The sequence below is a fragment of the Triticum urartu genome, chromosome 7, assembly GCF_003073215.2.
Source record: "Triticum urartu cultivar G1812 chromosome 7, Tu2.1, whole genome shotgun sequence".
In the NCBI taxonomy this organism is placed as follows: Eukaryota; Viridiplantae; Streptophyta; class Magnoliopsida; order Poales; family Poaceae; genus Triticum; species Triticum urartu.
Genome location: NC_053028.1, coordinates 8,499,513 through 8,520,418, shown reverse-complemented (window position 1 = coordinate 8,520,418; position 20,906 = coordinate 8,499,513). Strand labels below are relative to the sequence as shown.

Genomic DNA, 20,906 nt, shown 5'->3' with positions numbered 1-20,906 from the left:
CTTGTTATGATTCGGATGTGGTATGTATATTCTCTTTTAAAACTAGTTGCATTTCGTGTTTATGACAAATTATGCCCATCAAGTTGACATAGAAATTTTTTCTAGGAGGTATGTGAACCGGAAATTCCAACCGACCCTATTGCCGAGAGGTTAAATTTAGTTGAAAGAGAAAAGGAGTACTTGAAAGAAAAATTGAAAAGAATTGAGGGGGAGAAGATGGAATTGGAGTTGCATGTTGCCGATGTCGTCGATAATCACAAGATCAAGATGGAGAAAATGCGCTTGAAGATTAGAAAGATTAGAAAATATGCCATCGATAGTGAGGCTTGGTATCATTATGCTGTTGGATCCATTGTTACCTTAGTTGCGATCTTGATCGTATTTGTTGTTGCATTTAAATGCTTTAGCTAGAGAGTTATTTGTTTGTTGCATTTAAGTGTTGTATGAACTTTATGTATGAACTTGTATTAATTTGGTCTATTCGGTGTTGTGTAATGAAGATGAGCCGGCAATGGATGTACGATGACCGATGCTCTCCCCAGTTCGTTGAGGGCGTGCATACTTTTCTGCTTGCGGCTGAGGCAAACAAGCGGGCGGATGGTTTTATACCTTCTCCATGTGCTCGCTGTAAGAATGGTCACAATTACTCTACGTCAAGAACCATTCACGTCCACCTGTTTAAGTCCGGTTTCATGCCCCATTATAATGTTTGGACCAAGCACGGAGAAAGAGGGGTTATGATGGAAGACAATGAAGAAGAAGAGGACGACGACAGCTATCCTGGCCATGGGTTCCCTGAATACGATGATACAACAATGGGGGAAGAAGCTGAGCCGGTAATGCGGGAAGAAGCTGAGTCGACAATGCGGGAAGAAGCTGAAGAAGAGGCATCAGATGAGCCCGTTGATGATCTAGGTCGGGCCATTGCCGATGCAAAGAGAAACTACGCAAGTGATTTGGAGAAGAAGAAGTTGCAGCGCATGTTAGAGGATCACAAAAAATTGTTGTACCCAAATTGCGTAGGTGACAAGAAAAAGCTGGGCACCACACTGGAATTGCTGCAATGGAAGGCAGAGAATGGTGTATCTGACAAGGGATTTGGAAAGTTGCTGGTAATGATAAAGGATATGCTTCCAAAGGACAACGAATTGGCCGAGAGTACGTACGAAGCAAAGAAGGCTGTCTGCCCTCTAGGGTTAGAGGTGCAGAAGATACATGCATGCCCTAATGATTGCATCCTCTACCGCGGTGAGTACGAGGATTTGAACGCTTGCCCGGTATGTGGTGCATTGCGCTATAAGATCAGCCGCGATGACCCTGGTGATGTCGAGGACCGGCGCCTCAGGAAGAAGATTCCTGCCAAGGTGATGTGGTATGCTCCTATAATACCACGGTTGAAACGTTTGTTCCAAAACAAAGAGCATGCCAAGGCGATGCGATGGCACAGAGAAGACCGTAAGAAAGACGAAAAGTTGAGAGTACCCGCTGACGGGTCGCAGTGGAGAAAAATCGAAAGAAAGTACGGGAAGGAGTTTGCAGATGACGCAAGGAGCGTATGGTTTGGTCTAAGCGCAGACGGCATTAATCCTTTTGGGGAGCAGAGCAGCAAGCATAGCACCTGGCCTGTGACTCTATGTTTGTATAATCTTCCTCCTTGGTTGTGCATGAAGCGGAAGTTCATTATGATGCCAGTGCTCATCCAAGGCCCTAAGCAACCCGGCAACGACATTGATGTGTACCTAAGGCCATTAGTTGAAGAACTCTTACAACTGTGGAATGGAACAGGTGTACGTGCGTGGGATGAGCACATGGGGGAAGAATTTGACCTAAAGGCGTTGCTGTTCGTGACCATCAATGATTGGCCTGCTCTCAGTAACCTTTCAGGACAGACAAACAAGGGATACCGCGCATGCACGCACTGTTTGGACGATACCGATAGTATATATTTGGCTAATAAGAATGTGTACCTGGGACATCGTCGATTTCTTCCGAGCAGGCATCCCGTAAGAAAGAAAGGCAATCATTTCAAAGGTGAGGCGGATCACCGGACGAAGCCTCGCCACCGTACTGGTGCTGATGTACATGATATGGTCAAGGATTTGAAGGTGGTCTTTGGAAAGGGTCCTGGTGGACAACCTGTTCCGAATGACGCTGACGGACGCGCACCCATGTGGAAGAAGAAATCTATATTTTGGGACCTGCCCTATTGGAAAGACCTCGAGGTCCGCTCCGCAATCGACGTGATGCACGTGACGAAGAATCTTTGTGTGATCCTGCTTGGCTTCTTGGGCGTGTATGGGAAGACAAAAGATACACCTGAGGCACGGGAGGACCAGCAACGTATGCACGGAAAAGACGGCATACATCAGGGTCATGCAAGCTACGCTCTTACCAAAGAAGAGAAGGAAATCTTCTTTGAATGCCTGCTCAGTATTAAGGTACCGTCTAGCTTCTCGTCGAATATAAAGGGAATAATAAACATGGCAGAGAAAAAGTTCCAGAACCTAAAGTCTCATGACTGCCACGTGATTATGACGCAACTGCTTCCGGTTGCATTGAGGGGGCTTCTACCGGAAAACGTTCGATTAGCCATTGTGAAGCTATGTGCATTTCTCAATGCAATCTCTCAGAAGGTAATCGATCCAGAAATCATACCAAGGTTACAGAATGATTTGGTGCAATGTCTTGTCAGTTTCGAGTTGGTGTTCCCACCATCCTTCTTCAACATCATGACGCACGTCCTAATTCACCTATGCGAAGAGATTAACGTTTTGGGTCCTGTATTTCTACATAATATGTTCCCCTTTGAGAGGTTCATGGGAGTCTTAAAGAAATATGTTCATAACCGTGCTAGGCCAGAAGGAAGCATCTCTAAGGGCCGTCAAAATGAGGAGGTCATTGAGTTTTGTATTGACTTTATTCCTGACCTTAAGCCGATTGGTGTTCCTGAATTGCGGCATAAGGGCAGACTGGATGGAAAAGGCACGCTAGGAGGGGAACAAATAATATGTATGGACGGACATTCTCTCACTGAAGCACACTACACAGTTCTACAGAATTCCGCCTTGGTGGCTCCGTATATGGATGAACACAAGAATTTGCTACGCTCCAAACACCCGGAGCGGTCTGATGACTGGATTACACGTGAACAAACCAGGAGTTTCGCCAGCTGGTTGCAAGCACGTACCATGCATGACACCTCTATTGAAGATGACCTGTACTTGCTGTCCCAGTTACCATCTTCGAATATAATGACTTTCAAAGGGTACGAGATAAATGGTAATACATTTTACATGATCGCCCAAGATAAGAAGAGCACTAACCAAAACAGTGGTGTCCGCTTTGATGCAGAAACCAAGACGGGAAAGGAAGCATATTATGGTTATATACAGGACATATGGGAACTTGACTATCGATGTGGTTTGAAGGTCCCTTTGTTTCGGTGCAAATGGGTCAATATGACACGAGGCGGGGTAACGGAAGACCCGCAGTACGGAATGACAACAGTGGATCTCAACAATCTTGCGTATGCAGACGAACCATTCGTCCTAGCCAATGATGTGGCACAGGTTTTCTATGTGAAGGACATGTCTACCAAGCCAAGAAAAAGAAAAGATAAGGAAGTGAATGCATCGTACGATGAGCCAAAGCGGCACATAGTTCTTTCTGGGAAGAGAAACATCGTGGGAGTGGATGACAAGACAGACAAGTCAGAAGATTATGAAAAGTTTGATGAAATTGCTCCATTCACAGTGAATATTGACCCGAGCATCCCGTTAAATGATGAAGATTTTCCATGGCTACGACGCAAAGGGACACACGCGAAGAAAAAGTTTCACACCCAAAGATCTGGGATGTGATCGGCTTAACTATCATCACTTTCTTCTGTGTTTCACACCCAGGAGGGAATCTCTGTAATAGTTAGGGTAGCTAGTTATGTGTTTTGGCATTTGAAACGCGAAGAAATTTTATGTGCAAGCAAATTCTTTCATGCATTTACTGATTTTTCAGCTAAATGACCCTGAAATTGAAAAGCATTTCAAATGAACTCAGAAAAGGTTGAAAGTTGGCATGGTATCATAATTTCACCCACATAGCATGTGCAAAAAAGTAGAGAGGGTAACCGCAAAAACTGGATGCACTTCGTGTACAAAATGGACAATCTGTTTCGAAGTATCAGGGTTTCGGACGAAAACTCATCCATTACAAAGGCATTTCATTTTTTAAATAACCTAAGCATTACCAAATTGAATATAATGATAAAACACACTAATATTAAACAAAAGAAAAAAGAATCACTGAAAAATCTATTTTCAAAGTTAAGTTATTCACAAAAATAAATAAAGCAAAAAAATAAGAAAAAAAAGCCCACCTACTAGGCCACAGCGGCCTGCATACGACTAGAAACCCAAATTCAAGTTGGGCCAGGATGCAGGCCCGCTAGCCCAGTAGGCCCAACAGGGCATCGCAGAAGAGGTAGGCCCAGAAGACTTGCTTAAGAGAGGAGCTCAAGACAGCAGCGACGGCGTGGCTTATAAGCAGGTGTGAGTGCCCCTCGGCTAGCGAGGTGGGACTAAACTTTTGTGCCCCTCGCCTGGCAGCGCACACCCTTTAGTACCGGGTCGTGGCACCAACCGGTACTAAAAGGGGGGCCTTTAGTACCGGTTGGAGCCACCAACTGGTACTAAAGGGGGTCGCTTCCCGCCGCTTGGGCTAGCCAAAACAGACCTTTAGTACCGGTTGGTGGCTCCAACCGGTACTAAAGGTGGGTTCTATATAAGAAAACACTTCAAAATTTCGTCAGTTTCTCATCTCTCCCTCTGCTTCTTCTCCTCTGCACTGTCGCCCGCCGCCCCCGCCGTCTCCATATCCCTCGTCGCCGCCCCGGCCCGTCGCCGCCCCGTCCCCGTCGTCGCCGCCCCGTCGTCCCATCCCCGTCGTCCCCGTCGTCACCGCCGCCCCGTCCCGGCCGCGTCGTCACCGTCCCCGTCGTCGTCGCCGCCCCGGCCCGTACGTCCCCGTCCCCGTCGTCGCCGAGCCCGTCGCCGTCCCCGTCGCCGCGCGCCCCCCGTCCCCGAGCCTGTTTTTTAGTTATAGAAATAGTTATAAAAAAGTTAGAAATTTTTCTTTTTTTTAGTTATAGAAATATTAGAAATGTTAGTTATATATAGCATTGTTAGAAATGTTATAGAAATGTTAGAAATTTTAGTTATCAAAATCCAATCATTAAAAAAATGTTACTTTTTGCGGGCATATAGCTAGTATTTGTTGTCGACAATGCCTGGCCCGCATCCTCGCCGTCGACACGTCCGCGACGACGTCCAGCTGACCCATGTCCGGGACTGGGCTCCGCCGGGCTGGCACTGGGAGGTGCTGCCTGGAGGGGCGCGCCGCTTGATGAGGAACCCGACCCCGGGTCCCGTCGTCGACCCTGATCTCGTTTGGTGGCGTTCACGTGGGCCAGTTTCGGTGCGGAGGGAGCCGGCCCCGCTGGAGGTGGTACGTCGTCGTGTCAGGGAGGAGGACGAGCACGTCCATCGCTACATGGTTTCGTTAGAGGGCGGCAGGTTCTCCAATACCTGGCAGTTTCTTCAGGGATCTCACTTCAGCTATGATCCTGTGAGGGTTCCTTCTCTTTGGGTGTCCACCGCCCGCGCCGCACTTCAGCTATGAGCCAGTGATGTACTATTAAATATTATATATTATTCGAGACGATGTTTTCAAGATTAAATCTATTATTCGAGACGATGTATTCGAGATTATATCTATTATTCGAGACGATGTATTCGAGATTATACTAAATTGTTTTATATTTCTTTTGGCATAGTTAAATAAAAGCTATGGCGGACAATACCGACAGAGAGAGAGAACAGACCATGTTCGATATCATACGCGGGCCAGATGATGATCAAAATGAAGAAGATTTTGACGGCTCCGAATTTCTAAACAACACCGGAGAGGGTGATATGATATTCGATCGCGACGACCGAATTGATGAAGTCATGAACTACGACGAAGAACATGTTGATCCTGAAACAACAAACACCGGCAAGGTATATATATTTATATAAGCAGGAATCTGGTGATCATCGCATGTTTTAAATGAGTTGAAGATATATTAACGAATCGATCTTTCTTCTTTCAGCCATCCGGATCGAGCAAATCTTCAGGCAAAAGCACGAAACGAGGCCCGAACAAAAAGTTGAAGGAGGGCGTAAAGTACAATATCGAGGCATTCAAACCTAATGGAGAACCATTAGCGTCTAAGAAGATTGCGGACAAGTTCGTTCGTCAGTGCGGAGTTCTTGTGAAGGACCAACTCCCGATCTCCCTTCAAGAATGGAGAAAGCCAACAAAGCCACGTCCAAATGTTACTTTTGTCGACGAGAATAAAAAAAACTGCTTTGGGATACTCTCATGGAACATTTCACCCTACCAGATAATATCATAGAAGCAGCTGTGCAGAAAGTCAAGGACGCTGCTTTTAGGAAGATGGCGGTTGCATTCAAGAACCACAAGAGAACGACGTGGGAGAAGTACGTCAAGGGAGGAAGGAAGACTCCAGTATTCGAGGGGATACTAGAGAATTGAAGTGCTCATTGGGACGATTTCGTGAAATTCAAGGATTCAGAATTAGCTAAGGAACGGTTGAGAATAAACAAGAAGAATGCCGAAAAAAAGGATAAGTTCCATAAGCTGGGGCCAGGTGGCTACGCGGTGGCAATGCCTAAGTGGGATAAGTCTGAGAAAGAGATGGAGGATGCAAGTGTCACTCCGGTTACTAAGAGCTAGCCCCCCAGGTGCAGGACTTGGTTCTATGCGCATGGGGGGAGTTGGACCCGAAGACAGGCAATGTTTCGACGAAGGCATGTCTGAACGGAGCCGACGATGTGCTACTTGTTGCAATAGAAGATGCTCGATCGGGGGTGTTCCAGCCCAACAGAGAGAACGACGAGCTTACGCGTGCCCTGGGAAATCCTGAACACCCGGGAAGAACACAAGGCAAGGGCGCTATTCCATGGTATGAGGGGTTTTCGGACTGGAACGCCGACTACAGAACCCGTGCGAGAAAGAAGATTGCGAAGGAGAAGAAGAGGAAGATGGAGGAGGAGTAGAGGAAGTGGGACTATGAAAGCCTTCAAGGCCTAGAAGCAAGTCAAGCGGAATTGGCAGTTAAATTCCAGCGGCAGCAGGAGCAGATCGACTCACTTAGCCAGCAAAGGGGGTCTCAGCATCTGCAGCAGCTAGCGGATGATCCAGCATTGGATAGCACCGCCCTATCCATGCCGAGAAGCAGCGTGGGTTCCGCCCCGGGCGACGCAGTGCTGGATAGATACCCCGTGGATGACATCACGGAGAACACTAACTGCGAGCTACACTTCAAAATGAAGAACATATCCATGAAGGTGGCGGACGCCGTTGCTTTTTCAAATTGCCCCGAGGCAACCTTCCATTGCAACCCGATTCCAGCGGGCTATGCTCGTGTCTTGGTTGATGAGGTGGTGGACCCATATTCGGAGCTACAGCTTGACATTCCTGGAGGTGACGACGAGCACACATTGGGAGAGGCCATACATCATGTCATCCTATGGAGAAAGGATTGCATCATCTTTCGAAGGCCACCGACACCGCGTCACCTGACTCCTCGTCGAAGTCCGCCACCGAGTCAGCAGACTCCCGCTCACTCCTCCTCCTCCAAGTCCGGCAAAGTGTCAGGCCACTCCTCCTCCAAGTCCGACACAGCGTCAGACGTCCACTCCTCCTCCAAGTCCGGCACAACCTCAGGCCACTCCTCCTCCAAGTCCGGCACAGCTTCAGGCCACTCCTCCTCGTCCAACTCAGCCCCGTCAGCCGTCTCCGCCGCCTCAGCAATCGCAGAAGAGACACCCCGCAGCTATGGTGCGTAGCGGTACGAGTCGAGGTCATAGTACAGGAAGTACAGGCGGAGGAAAGCGATATAAATATGGTCCAAACCTCACTACTCCTCTTCCTGAGAGGGCTTACGACAGGACCAAGGAGCAAACCAATGCCATAGTGCGGGCAGAAGTCGACGCCCATTTTGGACCGAAACCGCCACCGCCGCCAAGGGAGAAAGTGCCTGTGGAAGTAGTTGACCACTTCATTCGTATGGCTCAACCACCAGCTCCTAAGTCTGTTGACACAGACTATGAGCGCCACATCAGGAAGTTACATCGACAACGTCTACAGAAGGAGGCGAGCTCGAGCTCGAGCAAATAATAAGCAGCTGTAAAAAATGCGGGAAAACCGTTGCCCAGCTGGGAGAACAGGCGGCGCTATCGATCCCCCGCTTGTTGTGCCACCAACAACACGTGACAGTACGCGCGCCCAATATTATTGTGGCCAAACAGTTTACGTTCCCGAGGTGGGCGATGTGGTAATAACCCAGGAGCATATAATGCAGGCTGAAACTCTCAAAATTACTGTTGGACAACTCCTCGAGATCGAGGACATGCCTGTGCTTAAAGAGGAGGAAATAAAACGGAAATATGCCCGGGGCCAACCTTTGGTCAAGCCAGAAGAGGTCAAGAAGCTCCCAACAAGAATGTATGAATTACATCAATGGTACATGGACATTACCAAGAGATCCGATCGAGAGTCCCTCATGGTGCAAGTCAAGAAGGATCATTACTACCATGAGAAACCTGTGACCGTTGAGTATTCTGAACTGTTTCAGTTATACAATCAAGACGCACTCGACAAATCTATCGTCAGTTGCTATTGTCTGTAAGTGATTTCTTTCTGTAATTTAAGTCTCAAGCTAGCTGTAGTGATCCTTTTGATCAATCATTACATGTAATTATCCTCACTATATTCTTTTCTGTGGTATTATGCAGGATGAAGATGTATGAAATGAGAAAAGGTGGACGCTATGGCATTGGGTTCATTGACCCAAACACCGTTAATGAATACACATGGACAATAAACAAGCATCATGAAAAGCAGGTAGAGGACAGCATGCTAGAGTTCTTGAAGCGCCTCAAATACAATGAAGATATACTACTTCCTTACAACTTCCAGTGAGTCACACTTTCTTGTACTACAAATTCTCTGTTTTTGCCTACTAGCTAGCTACATGTTTTTGCTTACATATGCCCGCTTAATTAAGACATGCAAACGTGTGTGCATGCAGATTTGACTGGATCTTGTGTATCATTAAAGTTGACGCCGGAACAGTTCAAATACTGGACTCGCTACTCAAAGCAAATAGTGACTATAACATCTTGTTTGGGATAGTCAACAGGTAATTTCAATCATTATTAACTATATATCTCGGCCTATTTAGTTCGTCATTTCATGTTATGAACTATTTAATAACCCCTTTATTCATTTTCTTTGTCGGCGGGCAGGGCTTGGGCAAGGTTCATCAGCGTCACGGAAGGCGAATGGAAACGACAGCTGAAATGGTTTCGACCCAAGGTAAGTAATTAAGTAGTACTAGCTAGCTAGCTAGCTGCCATCCCTTTAATTATCATGCTTGATTAATTATTATTTGATCAAATTAAATTCCATTCTCGTAATAAAGGCCCTGAAGCAGGCGCAGGGGACTAATCTGTGTGCATTCTGCGTTTGCGAGAACATTCGCATGATGGCGTCCGAAAGGAGCAGATCTCAAAGACAGGAATGGGTACGCTTGTCAGAACACTATTCACAATTTTTACACCATTATCGATATCTAGTCACACAACTAATACACATGCATATTGATCTCCTTCTTAACAGTTCAAAGAGGTGCGGGACAAGCTCCTAGAAACGGAGCGCGTAGAAGCACTTCAAGAGGAAATAGCGGGATTTTTGCTCGACCATGTCATAAATCCGAAGGGAGAATACTATTACCCGCTACCGCCCCCATCGACCAGGTCATGAACCACTTCCAATTGTCATCGTGCTCCGAAGGCACCAATTAGGCTAATGCCACTGGCTCAGAAGGCAACATGCATATGTAGGAGAAATTGTATATAGCTATACATGTGTGTATGTGTAAATTAATATGGTGGTTTGTGAGACATTGATGATATATATATGATTGGTTTTACTAGAAATTCTATTTATATATATATATATATATGCATAACGTGTACAATGTGTAGTACCGTAAAATACCAGCAAACGAAAAAGAATTAAAATGGAAAACACAAAATTAAATGAAAAAGAAATCATAAAACCAAAAACCCCCCAAACATTTTAGTACCGGTTGGTGTTACCAACCGGTACTAAAGGGCTCCCGGCCCCCGGAGCTGGCTCGTGCCACGTGGTTGCCCTTTAGCACCGGTTCGTGCTGAACCGGTACTAAAGGGGGGGGGGCCTTTAGTGCCCACACTTTAGTGCCGGTTACCTAACCGGCACTAAAGGGCCTTACGAACCGGTGCTATTGCCCGGTTCTGCACTAGTGCATACACCCATTTTGAATGCAAAACTTGGCAAGCACTATGCAAGGCTTATGCATTTGAGCCTGATATGGTTATCACCTTTGATATTCGTCCGGAAGATGATATTGAAGGTAATATAGACATCTGGGTCGATGTGCAAACGCCTCCAGTTCTACCATTATGTGAGTTTTTCTCAACCATGCATGCATATGTTTATGTCTTTGATACAGTTTATTCAAAAATAGTTGACAACTAATTTGTATTGTCAGCTTATTTCGGTTCAAGCAAACATGTCCGGCGCTTGGTAGACAGGACCTACTACTGCCCCGGGGCTCAACTAAACTGCGAGGAGATAAGTCATTATGTTTCATGGCTTGAGGATCTAAATACTGTCAAGACAATTTTTTTCCTGAACTTAGAAATGTTATTACTCAAAACGTGCGACCAATGGTGATCGTATTGAACTACGGTCACATCTATAATCGAAAGATGGTAAGATTTTAACTATTTGTCCTTAATTAGTGCATCTTTTGCATACATTATTTTTGAAACTAAACTTTCATTGCTTAGTATATTAATTACTATACGATGTTCTTCAACAGGGACTTCCGATGACAGTTGTGCCTCAGTGGATCGAGACTAAAGGTCACATGTCAATGGTTAGCTTACGGCCAAGATATCCTACATTGCACATGAGTGCATTCAGGATTTCTGAAAGCGAAGAATGCTTGATAGTGAAAGATTGGAGCAAAATTGTTAACGATCGCAGAGAAGTACTAGGGGGCAGCAAGGAGAAGCGCAACCCAAGATTAGGAGACAGATTCATCTGCATGCTCCAGTATGATGAATCAGGAGAGCTATATATGTTCTATGCTATTCTACCTGAGAGGGAGCAGCAGGAGTAGCTAGCTACTAAGTTCATGTTCTTAATTAATTAGTACTTGTCGTCTCATGTCCGTGTCCTGAACTTCGATGTTGGTGATGATCATTATGTTGAACTCGATGATATCTTTGCTTCTGTTATAAAGTGAATGTTTCCTCTTTAAGCTAGCCAGTGTTGGTGATGATTAGATAGCTAGCGGTAATGACTATGATGATTAAATAGTGGTATATATAATTAGATGACTACGATGATTTTTAGCTAGCTAGAGTTTATTTATTTATTAATATGCGATGATGATGATGATGATGATGACGACGACGACTACAACTCATTATAACGTAAAACAATCATAAATTCAATTGATAACACAAATTTAATTGAAAACTAAAAAATAAAACAAAAACATTTTAGTACCGGTTGGTGTTACCAACCGGTACTAAAGGGCTCCCGGCCCCCGGAGCTGGCTCGTGCCACGTGGTTGCCTTTTAGCACCGGTTCGTGCTGAACCAGTACTAAGGGGGGGGCCTTTAGTGACCACACTTTAGTGCCGGTTATGGAACCGGCACTAAAGGGCCTTACGAACCGGTGCTATTGCCTGGTTCTACACTAGTGTACTCATTATCTGGGTGCAGCAGGTCCGCGACCTGGCCTACAAGGTGGAAGACAGCCTCATGGATTTCGGCCTCCATGCGGAGAAGAAGCCGATCTGGGGGTGCATCCCCCGTGATCTATGTGATCGACGCCGCATTGCCATTGAAGTGAAGGATCTAAGGGCAAAGGTTGAGGACGTCAGCAGCAGAAACCTGCGGTACCGCCTCATTAAGGAAGGTTCATCTGGCTCCAAGCTTGGTGCTGCTGTTGCTGCAGAAGAGCAGGCCAGCCTTGCTAGTGCAGAAATGTTTGGCATCAATGAAGCAAGGCTTGCCACTGTCGAGGACGGGAAACCCAAGGTGGATCTCCGTCAGCTGGTCACTAGCGGACCGGAGAACCTTAGCGTGATTGCGCTGTGGGGAACCGGCGGTGATCTCGGCAAGACAAAAGAGATCAGGAAGGTCTATGATAGCAAACAAGTGTTTGACAAGTTTGGATGCCGTGCTTGGATTAGGTTGATGCATCCTTTCGACCCAAGAGATTTCCTCCACAGCCTTGTGAGGCAGTTCTATGAAAATTCTCCAGAGGAAATTGGAAAGGCACAAGAAGGGACATCTGTAGGGGGTAACGTCCTGATGAAGATGGAGAATATGGGACAGAGTGATTTGATTCGTGTGTTTAATGCCCAGGTTACTGACAACAGATTCCTGGTTGTGATTGATGATTTATCCACTATTGTTGAATGGGATTGCATCAAAAGTTTCTTCCCAAGAAACAAGAGAGCTAGCAGAATCATACTCTCAACACCCCAAGCAGAAATTGCAAGTTTATGCCCTGACCAACCCCTCCAAGTGACAGAGCTTAAGCAGCTGTCATCAGATCAAGCACTTTATCTGTTTCACCAGGAGGTAACACTTCTGACCAAGTGTGGTAGTGTGCACTTCTTATCAGTCCATGTTTTTTGAAAATCTTTGCTTGTGTAGCAACTAAATGATCCTTATAAATTAGACATATGTATTTTTAGGTGAGCATCCAAATCCCAAAGGTCCTTAATAGAGGTGAAACGATAGAGAAATTGTTGAAAGCTGGTGATAATACAATGATAGGGTAGTTGGGTCGATGCTAAGGTCCATAAGCTTTGTACCAATACGGTAGAAACCCCAGTCGTCAATCTGAAAGCATGTATCTAATATATCGCGCTTCGTGCTAATTGTGTGGAGCAGTCATACATAAATTTTCTCATAGATCCGCTTTATTTGTAGGTCATGTCTGCATCAGGTGTTGCAAGGACTGGTTCGAACACAGAAAAAGTTATCAGTACTGAAAACAACTCAGCGAAGTCCACAAGTGAAATTGAGGAGGAAAATCAGCGGCCAGTGAGTGCCGGTGGAGATACAGTTAATTATTCTACTCCTTTAAAGACATTTGATCACAGTATCACAAGGACAGTGGTTGAGGAGTTGTTCACTGGGCGGGAAACAGAGCAGGATCATATTATCAATTTAGTTGGTAAATCAGAAAACAATCAAGAAACTAAGGTGATCTCCGTGTGGGGAATGGGAGGTCTTGGGAAGACCACCCTCGTTCGAAGCGCCTACCGAAACCAACAGCTTGGTGGCTGGAAGCGTGCTTGGGTCACTGCATTGCGCCCATTTGACCCTAAAGTGCTCATCAGAAGTGTAGCTTTGCAACTGCTGGATCCTGCTGGAGCAACAACAACTGGAAAAGAAAAGAAGGACATAGCATCAATGGGACTTCAAGAGCTGGTCAATGAATTAAATCGCCTTCTAGATGAAAAGTGCTTCATTGTTCTTGATGATATATCAACCACCGCCGAATGGGATTTGGTCAAAAGTTGCTTGAAGAATGCTGGAAGAGTCATAGTCACCACAAGGGAAAAGAATGTTGCCCAACATTGTGCCGGAAAAGACACCAACATGCATCATCTCAAAGGACTGAAAGATGCTGCTGCACTTGATCTCTTCAAAAAGAAGGTACCTTTACTAAATCTCATGCCTTTTCTTTCCGTTTGCATCAGTCTTTTTTTTACGGTATTTTTTTGCATTAGTTTGCCATCAGAGAATATTATTAAGAGTTGTTTAAGGTGTGTCAAACACATTTCTGATCATTTGTTTATCTTTTTCATTGAGGTATAAGATTATGATTACTAGACTTGCGCTCCATAACTCCATTTTGTATGATGGTGAACTTATATATCATATTACTGAGTGCTTGGCTAACTGCTTATATTTCAATCAATAAGCAAATATACACGTGCTTTTATTGTGGAAGAATAAGGTGTTATCTGCATTCAAATGTGTCAATATATAAGAGCATGCAATAGAGTCTCTTCAACAACCATAGATTGTTTCAAAACAAAATAGATTGTCTTCAAGTTCTTCTCTACAATAGCGCTGAAAGAAAATCACATGATAGCATAGTTTTTTTTTTTCAATCTACAATAGAGGAGTTCAATAACCGTAAACTGAGCTTATTAGGCATAGGACTTGTTTCAGAAGCCACAAACTAAAGCGAGATTGAAAAATGCATACTCTTATCTCAAACAATTTTTCTTTAGTCCAAGTACTTAACAATATTAAATTATATCAATGTAGGTGTTTAAGGACAATGCAGGAAAGGTTAATTTGGCCCTTGATATGGAGGAACAAGCAAAACTTATCTTAAAGAAGTGTGATGGACTTCCCCTTGCAATATCAACTATAGGTGGATTCCTTGCCACTAAGCCTAAAACTGCTATTGAATGGAGGAAGATGCATGGCCGTATTGGTGCTGAGTTGGCGATCAACCCAGAGCTTAGGACTATAAAGACAGTCGTTATGAGGAGCTATGATGGCTTACCCTATCACCTGAAGTCATGTTTCTTATACATGTCCATATTCCCGGAAGACTACATAATTAAGCGCAAACGTTTGGTCAGGCGATGGAGAGAGGGTTATTGCAGGGAGATGCATGGCATGACAGCCGAAGAAGTTGGTGACAGCTACTTTGATGAGCTCTTAGACAGGAGTATGATTCTGCCAGGAGAAAGGTGTAAACCAACACCGCAGTGGGAAAATTGATTCTTGTCAGCTTCATGATATCATTCGTGAAATATGCATCTCAAAGGCTAAGGAGGAAAACCTTGTTTTCACACTTGAGGAAGGATGTTGTTTGAGCAGTACACAAGGTCCAATACGTCATCTTGCCATTAGCAGCAATTGGAAAGGAGATAAAAATGTGTTTGATGGTATGCTGGATTTGTCGCACGTGCGATCACTGACTGTTTTTGGAGAGTGGAGACCTTATTTCATTTCTGAAAAGATGAGGTTCCTCCGAGTGCTCGACTTGGACGACACATCACGGCTCAGAAATCACCATCTTGATAAAATTGGGCAGCTCCATCAGCTCAGGTACCTCTCTGTACAGAATTGTATTTATATTTGGCACCTGCCCAATTCTATTGGGAATCTGAGCCACCTACAGACACTGGATATCAAAGGTACGCGTATATTAGAACTTCCAACAACTATCACCAAGCATCGCAAGCTACAGCACCTCCAACTCCAGGCAAGGGGTGGTTCTATTGGCACAAAAAATGAGGATGACATATTCATAGATTATGAGCAGGTTGTACAACGTTTCTCACATAAATTTCAGTTCAGTGGTAATGGGGGAAGGATGTGTCTTGTGCGGACCGCTTTATACCTGTTTCTAGTCCAATTCTTTTTGAGGGTACAATGTTCAGAGCTTGGTTTCAACATGCATGATATATTCCACATGCAGCGCTTTCTCTGGGTGTGGTTACACAGTCAAGATATGCGTGGTGTTAAAGCTCCCAGAGGGACTGGAAAGTTGACGTCCCTGCAAACATTAGGTGTTGTAAATACCCGGCTGCGTAAGCTTGGTGTGACTGGTATCAACAAGGGAAACGAGAAGAAGTTCTGGTCTGCTATTGCTGCTCACAACCAACTTCGTTCTTTGACAGTGGGTGGCAATGATGATATAGATAGTTGTTTGGGTGGTGATTTGCTGCCACCAAAACACCTTGAGAGCCTCAAGTTGGCCGGAACCCTAAACAGAGTACCGCTTGGATGCATCACCTACAGAGTCTATCAAAGTTGTACCTACAACGCAGCAGATTGGATAACGCTGTTGACATACAGACCCTCGGGGGTCTACCAAACCTCGCAGTTTTACGACTGGGGTTCTTGGCAATTGACATGCACGATCTGCATTTCCTAGGCTCATCTTTCCTGAGCTCGTGGTACTCGAGATTTGCCTCTGGCGCTGGGATAGCAATCCCGACCTTAGTTGACCTTATGAGGATTGAAAAGGACGCAATGCCTAAGATCGAGTTGCTACAAACTGACAAATAAATACCTGGAGATGATTAACGGGCTATGGTTTCTCACAAACCTCAAGTAGGTTCGGACGATTGATCATGGCATTCGTGGGAACTCTGTTATACCTCACATTCACCGGAAGCACAGCAATCAGCAGCCGTACACCAGCAGGTCAACACAGCTGGAGCAGGAGACGCAACAAAGCAACCGTGAGGGAGGTCCATGGCTAGTCTTGTAAGTACAAGCCAATCTTGGCATGAGCTGTTCAAAATTGTCAGGAACACAGCCAAAGCTTAGCACAACGTACCGCCCGCATACATACAAACAGATGGGCAAACGTAGCGTGTTAACCAGTGCCTCAATACAAACGGCGTTCACTCTTTTTCCTTTCTGTATGCACAGGGGACTCATAGGCTTTCGGTCATGGAGTTTCGGTACAACTCTAGTTTCCACTTTTCTATTGGTTTTGCTTTGCCACTCCTTGTCCAGACTTTGTCTTTATCGTATTTGTATCCAAAAGGAAAACAGAGTGAATTGAGACCCTAGCTAACATTGGGCTGTTTCTTTTCAGATTGAAAGAAAAGCCCCATCCGAATTTACATCTTGACTTGCATTAGCATCGAACAGTGATACTGGCCATGCCAAAAATACAAAAATGGCATGGTTCCGCTTTGCCCAGTTGCCACTTAAATAGCTACTACTACTCAACTCTGTGTGTATATATGTACTGTAGCTCTGTTTTCCTTGCTAGTTTAATCTCAGCGACGATCTTCTGGAAATAACTAAATAAAGATGCATAGATGAGAATGATATGTATATATGCATGCCTCTAGATAATCTTGTTTGAAAAACTTAATACAGTTATTAAAACCCTTGTTAAAAAGCTAGTATATCATGCTCTCTATGCTCTAGATATACAAATTTACATGATTATTACAAGCGCCTGAACATCATTCACTACTAGAAAAAGGGCTATAGATAGGATTGATACTAATGACGCATCGGGGAAACAGTGTGCCACTACTATATACTAATGGCGCACCTGTTTGTGATGCGCCATTAGTGTGGAAGACACTAATGGCGCACCAGAAATAGGGTGCGCCACTAGTATTAAATATTTTTTTTCATTTTTCCATACATACTAATGGCGCATCTGCTCGATAATGCGCCATTACTAGTTCTAACTAGTAATGGCGCACCAGGCATAGAGTGCGCCATTACTGTTATTTTTTTTATTCTTTTTTAAAAAAGTGTAGACTACAATTGTTGTTAAATAACAATTATTACTGTTTGTATAAAAAATATTACAGTTTTCATATTCATATTCATATTCATTTTTTTAAAATAAAAAAAATCTTACTTATGGCGCACGGACGACCGGTGCGCCATTGCTATCTAAAAAAAATATTCTAATGGCGCACCGCCTGGGGGTGCGCCATTAGTAATCTTCCCCTTCCTCGTCTCTCTCCCTCTTGCCAGATCGACACCGCGCCGCTCCCTCCCTCTTCCTCTCCCTCCACCGCGCCGCTCCCTCCCTCCACCGCGCCACCGCCACTGCCCCGACCCACGGCGCCGCAGCCGCCCACGCGCCCCCGCCGCCTCCCTCTCCCCTTCCTCCCCCTCGAGCGCCGCCTCCCCCTCGAGCCCCACCTCCCCCGCGAGCGCCGCTCCCTCCCTCCACCGCGCCACCGCCGCTGCCCCGACCCACGGCGCCGCAGCCGCCCACGCGCCTCCGCCGCCTCCCTCTCCCCTTCCTCCCCCTCGAGCGCCGCCTCCCCCTCGAGCCCCACCTCCCCCGCGAGCGCCGCCTCCCTCGCCTCCCTCGAAACCCTAGAAACCCGCCGGAGATTTGGAGCCTCGGAGCCGCCGGAGACTTGGAGCCTCAGAGCCGCCCCAAGTCCACCAGGAGAGGAGGCCCCACGTCCTCCGTCCTCCATCGTCGCCGCTCTGGCCACCACCTCATCGTGGTCAGGTAACCCTCCTCCCTCTGCCTCTCTTCCTCCTCTGGCCGTACTGAACTTAAAATCCATTGATCCGCCTGCAAAAACAAGAACTTGAGCCAACTCGATCTATGTAAAATTAGAACGGATATTCAATTTGAAAATGTGACATTTTTGTGGCTCAATGAGGCTTGAAATGGCTTTAATATTTTGCCTGTGTTAACTTTGTAACGGTGAATGTTCTCAGGCTATGTGATAGGAACACAAGATAGTCTTTCAGTCTGTTTACAGTGCTGGTTAATATGTGAGCAATTTGGACAAGTTGTTTACAATATGATTTGATCAATGATGATGAGTGGCTCATAACATTTCCAGTTTTTTTAATAGGTTGGCTGTGGTTACCTTTTGTTTGATTTTCTGCGCATCCATGGTTCAAAACTTCAAATGCCCTGAATATCGTTTTGTCCTCGGAGAGTTGCTTTCATATGGAAGATAATTTGTTTGGTATATATCCAAATTCTTGTTTTGTTGGCTTCCTATTTCCTATATCAATTGATGGCATTCTGTTTATAGTATGTAGAGTGAGGCACTCTGTCTCTTAATTTGAGCTGGAGCAATAATGCTACTGTCGGCTTTTTTCCTTGGTACTGCTGAGGAGCATCGACACAAGTACAAATTGACCGAAGTACATTTAGGAGTGTCATGTAAATAAACAAGAGAAGGGAGGGGAACTTGCCATTTATCAGATGGCCTACTGTTGACAAAACAGTCACTTTAAACACTATGGAGCTCCTTGTGTGTAGCCTTTCAGTTCTTTCTTTATTTTGTATTCTTAACTTTGTTTCTTGACTCCCAAAGTCCAAATCTTTGTGCTTGAGCGACACTTGTTCATTAGTAGGTAGATATATATGCGATCATCCTCTGTGCTTGACGATGTTTTGAATTCACATTAATATTAGTTTTCTACTAGTATAATTTTAAGTGACACATTTTTGTGTTTGCATGTTCTGTTGGTCACCCGCGGTGTCCATCTTGTTTACCTAGAGATTAGGGTTCCATTTCATTAATTTCTTGGCAGCGGTTATTTGGAAACAATGTGATGTCTTAAATTCTGCTGTGAAGTTAGTTTTGTTTGTGTATATCAGCGGTGAACTTCCGTTTGGAAATATCGTTGACATCCTAGATTCCGTTAAATGAGAAGAGTTTAGGATGCTGATGTTTAAGTATATAGAACCAGAAAACATTTTATTTGTCTGACTGATGGGTCATCAAAACTGTTAATCAATATGAATGTGGTTGCTCCATGATTAGCTCTGCTCATTCTCGGATGATAATAACTTGTATTACTGTGTGGGAACAGCATCTATTTTACCCGAGGAGAATGATCCGACAAAGGTAATAGTTAGAAGAGCTTTATGTTTCCTCATTGCATATCTACTGCATGCCTGTTGGCATCTCCGTGTCATTGCATACCTGATGAGCGCAAGTAACAGTTATCAGTAGTAACAGTTGTCAGTTTTACGATTAGCTTATGTTGTGCTTGCCTGTTCTTGTTCTTATTCCAGGAGGAGTTTCAGGAGTTTGCGGAGAAGACCAAGACGCTGCCGGACACCACCACCAACGAGAGCAATCTCTGCCCCTACAGCCTCTACAAGCAGGCCACCGTCGGCCCCGTCAACACCGGTACATGCATTCACATTTTACGCGCCTTTTTCTTTTCATCTTCCTACTAGTTTTAGTAATAACAAGTGTAATATCCATGTTAGCATGATTATATAGTTGTATACTGTTAATTTTAGTGTCAGTGTTCATATTAGATGTATATAGTTGTTGAAGAGTGAACGTTGGCCTGTCGAATCTTTTGACCTCGGGTTGGGCTTGATTGGTAGAGTATTAGAACTGAGAAAAATGTACAAATGTTAGGTGTGATTAAGGCTAGTAAAGATGGAGTATGGCTGCTGGGTAATCTGTGTTTGCCGGAATGTCGATTAACTTCCGTTCCGGCGAATTCGGGTACTCCATATGTCCTGTTTTCAGCAAAGGTCATGCTGAAATTTTCTGTGAATTTTAGCATGACTTTGCTAAAAATAGGACATATGGGGTACTTGCGACTAATGCCTGTTATCATGCATGTTTTATGATCTGTTGTAAGGGTACTAATTGGTCTCTTCTGCTGCTTATCAGAGATGGCGGGAAGCAGCCACCGCCGCTCTGCGACACCGCAATATGATTTGGATGCTTCCGAGTTCTTCACTATCATACTTGGGACTTCAGTATCATCAATGACACAGGTATATAAAATGAGAGATCTCCCCTAGCTTCACCCATCTCATTATGATATCTGTTGTTTGCCTACATCACTCTTTGTCCCAAACTGCAGAGGCTGCCTAACAGTTTTAAGAACATGCTGATGGGTGAAGATCCGCCAAATAATGTGAAGGTGCGACAGGCCGGCATCGGGTTTCGCAGGCTGTGGGATGTGGAGTTGGTGATCAAGGAGGGCCAAATGTACTTGTCTCGTGGGTGGGAGAAGTTCTACCGTGCCTATGACCTGCGGCTGGGGTACTTCCTTCTCTTCAGGTACGACGATGACGCCACCACGCTCATCGTGAAGGTGTTCAACACGACTATGTGTCGCATGCGCTATGCTGAAGATTATGATGCCGGTACGTTCTGCCTCTTCTTATTCCTCTACATTTGGCTTTGTCTCACATTGATTGTTACCGGTCATTGTTGCATTTGGACAGGTAATGGGAGCAGC

General features: G+C 45.0%; 1 pseudogene; it reads left to right on the top strand.

The window, feature by feature from the left end:
• Window positions 1-1,311: 1,311 nt before the first annotated feature.
• On the top strand, window positions 1,312-20,896 carry LOC125518062 (annotated as a pseudogene).
• The last annotated feature ends 10 nt before the right edge of the window (window positions 20,897-20,906 follow it).